At 44.3% G+C, this 9,068-nt stretch overlaps 1 non-coding gene across 1 annotated transcript; it reads right to left on the minus strand.

Annotated features, from left to right (window-relative positions):
* Positions 1-8,196: 8,196 nt before the first annotated feature.
* On the minus strand, positions 8,197-8,269 carry TRNAR-UCG (transfer RNA arginine (anticodon UCG)). Its single transcript has one exon. It is a non-coding gene; the product is annotated as a tRNA-Arg (tRNA).
* Between the last annotated feature and the right edge of the window lie 799 nt (positions 8,270-9,068).

A 9,068-nucleotide genomic window follows, 5' to 3' on the forward strand; every position in this document is an offset into this window, starting at 1 on the left:
AGCGTGCGTCTTTGTCAAAGAAGAACGTTGAGAGGATTTACGACGCATGCGTATATGGAGACCACGACAGGTGAGAGACCCCAGCAGATGCAGGACTGACAGCAGTGAAGGTTTGCCACCCCCTACCCCCTACCCCCTACCCCTCACCTGATGTTTGCATGTTTGGTCCCCACCCCCTGCGTTTTCCCTTGGTGCTTTTAATTCAAGTCACATGTGTAACTTGAGAACTTACAAATTACAAAGGGTCTTTCAAACAAAGTTAGTATGTAAATATAATCTATAACACTAAATTCCCATCATTAATATTGAAGAGTAGGTCAATATTTGATAAAAATCACCTCAGGGGTATGTGCCTTTCTGCCTGGTTTTATGCCTCGCAGGCTTATTCAATTATTATTTAATTACCCAGCTAAATGTCAGGGCTTACAAAGCAGGGATTATATTAATAATAACATGAGGTTTGTTTTAAACCACACATTAGATAGAGCTGATTTTGTTTCACCATCTCACAGAGCACAGAATTTACGTTATTCTTCTGCACCTGGTTTTGAATGAATTGATTCTATTTAAGCTCCCCACCCCTCGGCTCCCTTTTAAAAAATCATCCTCCTGTATTTGTCATATTTTTCCAGTCTTTCAGCTATTCTCCACCCCACACCCCCTCCTGGGAGTCTTAATTCCACAGTAAATCAAATATCTTAACAAAGGATTGTGCGTGGAACACAGTAACAAAACAGAGATGCTGGGTCGCAGAGAACAACCTTGTCTCAAAAGAAGGTGGGGCCCCACGCAGAGCAGTTTCCGAGCCAACACCTTCTAACTGAGTGGCTGGCTGTTTAATTCCTCGCTATAAAGTTGCTATAGCAACCGTTCTATCAGAAGGATTTGTTGGCACCTAGATGGACTTTGTTTCTCCGACATTCGAAGAGGAGAGAGAAGACAAAACCTAATGAGAGGACTGAGTGACATTAAATCACTCCCCTTTCAGCCTGACTGTACTGCACCCACTTTGGGGGTATTCTGAGCACGGCCTTTTGTCAATCTGATGAGAGTGGTAGAGATGGGGGAGAGGGATCAGACCCGGGAGGGCTGGGGGAAAGGCTGCAGGAACAGCTGAATCGAGGTGGGCCACGCAGGCCTTTTGTCCTCCACCATCTGTGTGCTGTGGTTTTGGGATGCAGCCAAAGGAACGTTACCTGTATTGTGCCTCTCGGAGCCGGGGCGCGGCTGCTAGTCCTGCCTCAGACACAGGGGCCTCACATCCAATGACAGGGCCATAATAGCCTGGCAAATAAACTACTTGAACATTTGGCTTTATGAATATTGAGCAAACTTCTTCAAATAAATTATGAAAATGACTCTAAGCGACCAGCCATCTGAATCCCATTGCAAGCCTAGGGCCACTGATTTGTAATGCTAAGCATGATAATATTGTATAAAGGAGGAGTACGTTTCAAAGTAACTGGTGAGCTTGGAGAACTGGTGCCTAAAAAGGAATCCTCATCATGACTGCTCACAAAGATACCCCGGTGCGCAGAGCTGAATGGGACATACACAAAACGCATGTACAGGTAGTGCCTTTTCAGATGCTGAATGTAAAACTCAAAGTACACAGCCTTGAAAAATGAAAATTTCCGAAGTATCACATAGCCTTTCAGGAAGTCAGCTGGCAACGGATCGCAAAATCCTTAAAATTTTGAATAACTTCCGACTCAGCAGTCCCACCTCTTGCACTTTGTCCCAAGGTAATAACAGCAGATACGTAACACACGAAGGCTTAGCAATAGGAAAGTCAGTTGTACTGTGTACAATCACTGATCCTGATAAATGTGCAACCACAGGGAACTGGTTAAAATAAGTTATGGGATAGCCATGTAACAGAATACCTCGTAGCCATTAAAAATGATGCTGAAGCATGTTTGATAAAAAGGAAACAATATGAATAATATGTTGCTGAAGGAAAAAAAATAGGTTACAATGGAGTGCATACGGCTGATTCCATTTTTAAGAGCGTATATACATTTTAAAAAAACTGCAATACAAAATTGATGGCTGTTAACTCCATGGAGTAGAATTACAGGTGACTTTATTATTTTCTTTATTATGCTTACTTATATTTTCTGGCTTTTTCAACAATGAATCTGTTTTCCTGCTATCCTAAAACAAAGAAAGTGTACTCTTTATACTCGGCCTGTTAATCACTTATGTAATTCTTATCCAAGTGATTTTAGAAGGAGAAGGGAAATTCTGGCCAGCCGCTCCAGCCTCATGTGTTCCGATAAGCTCACATCCACTCTGGGAATTAATGGGACGCAGATGTCCAGGCTCTCTTGAACGCCGGGAGAGGTGTAGTGGTCCTTTATACCGGTAAGTCTTGGTTCTGAGAGCTTCAGGGAATTTCCTATTTTCCTGGAGAAACAACTTGCTAGAAACCAACCTAGGAAGGCAGCGGCAGGGAGAAATGGAAGTGTTTCTACAAACAGGGCAGAAAGTGTTAAACGTGCAGTATGATTATAAAGATTGGTGGGGGGAGAGTATAGCTCAGTGGTAGAGCACACGCATAGCCTGCCTGAGGTCCTGGATTCAATCCCCAGTACTGTCATTAAAAATAATAAATAAGTAAACCTCATTACCTATCCTTAAAAAAAAAAGATAAAAATACAAAGATGGGTTATATAGCTGGCTTGTAGAAAACGGCCTCTTGAGTCTATAGTCAAACCAAATACAACAAAGAGCCGGCTGATACACTGCAGGGTCTCACCTTGCGGCGGGAAGACCACCCTGAGGACCATCTCCCTTCACCTCTTTCTGGGCATCTTCAGGAGTCAGAAATGTTGTTACAAAGGATGCCCATCTTCTTCCTGCGTCTCTCTCCCACCCCAGCATCGACGGTCATCGGCAATCAGTCAACCAGCTGAAGTTTGCATTAGAGCTGGGACCGTTTCACCATCCCTGGCCACGTCGAATATTCCTGGGTACCATTACAAAGGGCCATACTCAACTTGGCAGGCTTGCCCTCCACGTGACAAACATAATACACAGAATCTAGAAGGCTCCTACAAATCAGATATTTCAGCACTCACAAAAGGCAGTGCATTCATTATATTTATTGTTCTTGGAATAAAAAGTCATAAAATAGGTTTATCCTAACTTTCTACAATCTGTGAATAAAGAATATAATGCGTTTCTAGTATTTTCAGTGTTACATGTGCTTATATTAACCTTGGCAGCACTTGCATAAACTTATTACATTAATAGAGTTAAACATGAATTTCAGTTCAGAAAAAGTAATCTATCCTTGGAAGGAGAGTATCATCACCTCCATGTAAACAATGTTCCTCTGCAAACAATGCCCTTTCTTTTGGCAACGTTGTCTTTCCTGCCATCTGCCTTACAAAAGCACTTGCCAGAGTTACAATAATAATTGAGTTACAGAGGGAATTAGGTGTAATGGAGGGGAAGGAAATTGATTGCTTAATTTTTATTAACAGAAAGGGAGAAAATTGTGGCATCCTGCTGTGAACCAAAATGAAACAAGGAGGGAAGACACAGAAAGACAACTCCAGGTGGCAGGAACGTTCCTGAACAAACATTAGCAATCCTATGGGGAGGCTGAGAAGAGGCCCACAGCGCTGGCGGAGCAGAGAAACTGGTAGGAAAGAGAGAGGGCACAGCCCAGGGCTGAAGTCATGAGGCTTCACCCACCAAGAAAAGGACATGGACTCTGACTGAGAGACCATAGCTTCTGCTGGAAAGAGTTCTTTAACTCTCCCTGCATTCTGCTTGTCTGCATGTCAAGGATACACATCTTGGCCAGCTTGTAAATGGAGTGTAACCTTTAAAAATTGTATAAAAATAAATAAATGAGTTGTCACCTCACACAAGTCAGGATGGCCATCATTTAAAAGTCTACAAACAATGAATGCTGGAGAGGGTGTGGAGAAAAAGGAACCCACCTACACTGTTGGTGGAAATGTAGTTTGGTGCAGCCATTATGGAAAGCAATATAGAGATTCCCTAAAAAACTGAAAATAAACTTACCCTGTGATCCAGCAATCCCACACCTGGGCATATATCCAGAAAAGATAAAAACTCTAATCTGAAAAGATACACACACCCCAATGTTCATAGCAGCACTGTTTACAATAGCCAAGGCATGAAAACAACCTAAATGTCCATCGGCAGATGACTGGATAAAGAAGTTGTGTGTATTTAGACAATGGAATACTATTCAGCCATAAAAAAGAATAAAATAATGCCATTTGCAGCAACATGAATGGACCTGGAGATTGTTATTCTAAGTGAAGTTAAGCTAGAAAGAGAAAGAAAAATACCATATGATATCACTTATATGTAGAATCTTAAAAAATGACACAAATGATCTTATTTACAAAACAGAAACAGACTCACAGACATAAAAAACAAACTTATGGTTACCAGGGGAAAGGGGAGGGTAGAGAGATAAATTGAGAGTTTGGGATTTGCAGATACTAACTACTATATATAAATTAGATAAACAACAAGATCCTACTGTATAGCATAGGGAACTATTTTCAGTATCTTTAAATAGCCTATAGTGGAAAAGAATGTATATATATATTTCAGATAGTTGTGTACACAACTCAGAAAGTTATCAGTCATCCCAGAGCCTCAGTTTATAGTGTACTTCCCCACACTCTTCTATTATCAGATTCTCTGGCTCCATTGGTTTCATTCTGCTTTTTGGAACATGGTCGGAGTATGTAATTGGTTATTTTCCAAAGACTAATGACCTTTAGAAGATTCTTTGTTTATATAGTTCTTATTCACAAGCTATTCCACAACTTAAAATATGTAGTTTAAAATGCTGGCCATTCCTGGTTGCCTACAGCCAAGCTTCCCCTGAAATGTTTATTGCAGAGAACAACACTGACTTTGTGGTCACATAGTTTTACCTCAAAATGTAATCTACAGACCCCAAGATCCCCATTCTCCAACTGTCATGAAATGCGAGTGATCTGGGCCATTAATTATAATGTTCCTAATTGTCTCAAAGACTGGGTTGTAACATGGTCTTCCCTGTGGGACAGAGACCAGCAGGATTCTTGACCACCAGAAGAAGTTTGGCTCCAAATGATATTTTTGGTAGTATCTCAGGGCATGAGCCAGCCCCACATTCCTTTCCACCTGGGCTTGTTAACGCAGTAATTGTCTGAAATAAACTTGGCAGTACAGACTTCCCAGTACTCACTGACTTCACCTGCTAATCCCAAGTATCCAGGGAGCTGAACTGATGACAGGGGTGATCACTCCAGAATCCAAATTACTTCTAAGCACTTAGGGTGAGACTTTACTAATTTTTTTTAATTAAGGCATATAACTACTCTCAATAGCTCTCAAATGGAAACCCCAAAGTGTATCAACTGAAGAATGGATACGATGCTATAATCACACCATGGAATACTTGATGGCAATGAAGATGAATAATGTACAGCTTCATGCAGTGCTGGGGATGAATCTTACAAACATGATGCCAAGCAGGAGAAATCAGACATAAAGAAGCACAAAGTGCAAAAACAACCAAAACTGATCTATGGTGACAGAAGTCAGGATAGCAGTCACCTTTGTGCACGAGGAGCAAGCCGGGTTTCTGAGGTGTTACTCATGTTCCGTTTGGCAGGGTGAGTGCTAATTAGGATAGGCATGTTTGGTTTGTTAACAAACAAAAGTCATCAAGCTGCATACTTAGGATGTATGCACACTTTTGCATATATATATCACACTTTAATAAAAAGGTACTTGGAAAAAATATGAATACCTCTGGAAAAATCTAAAACTGAGAAAGCAGAGGCTGGATCAGGGTAAGTACAATGCACGCCCTTTAATTCTTTCATACAAGTTGGTGCACTTGGCCCCAACTCTACAGGGTTTTTCTGTAGCCTGTGGGAGGCAGAGTCGATAAGAGAGAGCCCTTTCTACAGAAGGGCAGCAGCTTCGTCTGCAGGCTCCTTTTCTTCTCCAGCACTAGGCAGGGTTTACCACCCCTCCTGGTACATCAAACAGGAGCTTGAAGGTACTTTCAGAGGTGAGCACCCCCTGTAAATGAACCAACATCCACATGCCCTGCATAAGGACAGCAGCCGGTCTATTAAACGAGGCTGGGTGTGGTCTGTCCAGGGCCGCAGGGGTTGTTTGCTGGGTAAGCATCAGTCCCTGCCATCAGGATCTTCCCTCCTGGCTTTTCTGCCAATTTTGCCGCTTATGAGCTGCACTGTCTTGAGAAAGGCATTCCTCCAGGTTTCTAGTTTTCTCATCTCTAAGATGGTGATACAGGCATGTTCGGCACACACGGTTCTCCACCCACAAGATGCTCAAATGTCTACTATTACTGTCTCATTCTCTCTTCCCATAATGGATTTTTCCAGTCCAAATAGCCAAGTATTTGTCCTCCCAGGGGAGTGGCTGTTGGGAGGCCTGGGAAATTGGAGTTCACTTTCCCTTGCAGGGAGCCATGAGGGATAAAGATCCCGTCTCTAAAATCTCTGCAGAATTACCCCGGCTTCTCCCTCAGGAGCTCAGAACGCAGGGAAAGCAGCATTTGAGGCAATAAACCCAGGCTTGCAAATCACTTTCCGAAGCTTCTGCCTTACAGAGGTAGTCATGAGAAGTAGCAGCATGTTTCCACCAACGGCTCCAAGAGACAACCACGGGCATTGTCCGGGTGCACAGTTCGAGGGTAGGACCCAGCTCCCGACGTGTTAGGAGAACAGTTCTCTGATTATACTCCAGTTAGATGCTACCTAAGCCAGCTGTATATTTGCCCGATAGGAGAATGGAGAGATGCCTTTGCTGAAAAGAGACCCTGGAGCCGAATGCTGCTGGATCGGGCAGCCATGCCATGAGCTCACTGTCTTTGGCAACCATCAGACCCGCGGATCCAAGAGGAGCAGCTGCCAGGAAGCTCTGCAGAAAGCAGCACCACCCATAGTATCTGGATCTGGATAAAGACAAGAGGGTCAGGGTGGACTGGGACGGGATGATCAGCCTCAGGGCAGTCAAGATACCCTCTGACGGCCTACCTCGCCCTTCCTTTGGGTCTAAAGATGCCGGGAGCTGTACTTGGCTGTCACTTGCTGATGGGTCAAGATTTGCATAATATTACTTACACAGAAGGAAATTCTAAACTTAAAATTTCTTCTGGTTCAGTAAGATTTTAAGGTCATCACAAGGGGCCGTCTCCTCTCTCCAAAAGCTGTAACCCTGGAGTGTTCACATTGGAAGGGAACATGGCGATTGCTCCGATCTGATCCAGCATCGAATAGACAGGGGGATGAGGGCTGGAACTTTCCCCTTTCCTTGTACCCAGTCACACAGCAGGGAGGGCAGGGGAGGGACTGAAAGCCAAAACTGATCACTGGTCCAGTTTTTGCTCTCTGAGCCCCACTGCTTCTCTCTCACTTAGCAAATAAAATACCTACAATTAAGACGTGTGTTTCAGGGAGAAAAAGCCTTCCGTGTGGCTGAAGCCTCCAAGGGTGGCAGGCGCCGGCGAAGCGGAGCCGACTCGGCCGCTCCCTGTCGGCCTGGGTGGGGGCTCGTCATTTCACCTCGTGGTGCCTCCGCGGAAAGTCAACACGCCCTTGAACCGGGGAGGAATAACTCGAGGATTAATAAGCTAATGCGGAGGGCGATGAGCGCGGCTGCGTGGTGTGTGGCGTTGCGAGTGAGCTAAATCAACCTGAGCAGGCACCGCAACCGCGGAACGCGAGCCCTGATGAGATAATTTCCCTCTTCCCGGAGGAGGCCTTCCAACCTAATGAAAAGCTATATATCCCGCTTGGAGACAGCACGGTCCACAAAAATGCTACAGCACTTATAAAATTTGTAGTGGCTCTGCACACATTTACCGAGAACATTCCTTCCCCGCTCCCACCCCACCCCCTTATTCAGAATAGCTTGTCATATTTATTAAGCCCTATTGTGTGTCGGGCGCTGCCCTAAGGGATTTACATGCATTGTCTCATCTAATCCTCCCAACGGCCCAGTTAGGGAGGTAGCATTTTTATTGCCATTGTACAAATCATACAATGCAGGGGCAGGAAGCCAAAGAAACCTCCCAAGGTCACTGAGCTGCTAAGTGGTGGCACTAACCTGAGCTCCCAACCAAAACCTCCTTCCCCACCTCTCCGCTCCCCAATCCCCCAATCAAAATAAAGCTGACCACGAAGGGACTCGAACCCTCAATCTTCTGATCCGAAGTCAGACGCCTTATCCATTAGGCCACGTGGTCACAATGCTCGCTTGGCTGCAATATGATAGTTAGGTGCAGCCTCCTTGGAGGTTGTGGCAGGGTAAGGGAGCATTTTGCCTGTTTAGCTACAGAGTGCGTCTCAGGTCCCACCAGGAATTTCCACTGCCTGCTATCCTGTTCCCTTCCAGGAACAACAGTGTGGCCGAACAGAGGCACCAGTGCATTACACTCAGCAGGGGACGGCCACCAGGCAGAGAGGCTGAGGCCCCAGTTCCAACAGCAGGGGTTCGCAACTGGCTTTCGGGCTTTCATATTTAAAAAAGCTGAATGGGAGATGAAGAGGGAAGATCAACTAAATAAAATAATGACAGAACACAAGGAAATGGGAAGCTCAGGAGTTTTGAAATTCATATCCTGTTTAAAATCAGTGTGCTTCAAGCGTATTTCACGGTATTAAAGTTATAGAACATAAAATCCAATCACTCCTGTGGACAATTGAATGAAATGAATACAAACACAGCATATTCCCTGAACAAACATTCCCCACATGGTGCGGTTCCTGTGGAAACAATAAAAATAATCCAATTTAGTTATGCGGGGTTCACCTTCCCCTGCCTGTAATTAGTGCTGCTACAATGGAGGAAGCAAAGAAAGAAAACCGGATAAACTGCCGACAGAGAATTACATCTAGTCCCCGACAAGGCCCAGTTCTCTCTCTTGTCTTCCCTTTCCAAACCCTATCTCTTATTATAGATGTTTATTCTCTTTCCTAAGGTCTCTCACCACAAACCATGTGGTTCTTTTTCCATTTTCATTCCACAGTCTAGTGCATGAAAGA

This window comes from Vicugna pacos, chromosome 3 (assembly GCF_048564905.1).
Source record: "Vicugna pacos chromosome 3, VicPac4, whole genome shotgun sequence".
Taxonomy (NCBI): domain Eukaryota; kingdom Metazoa; phylum Chordata; class Mammalia; order Artiodactyla; family Camelidae; genus Vicugna; species Vicugna pacos.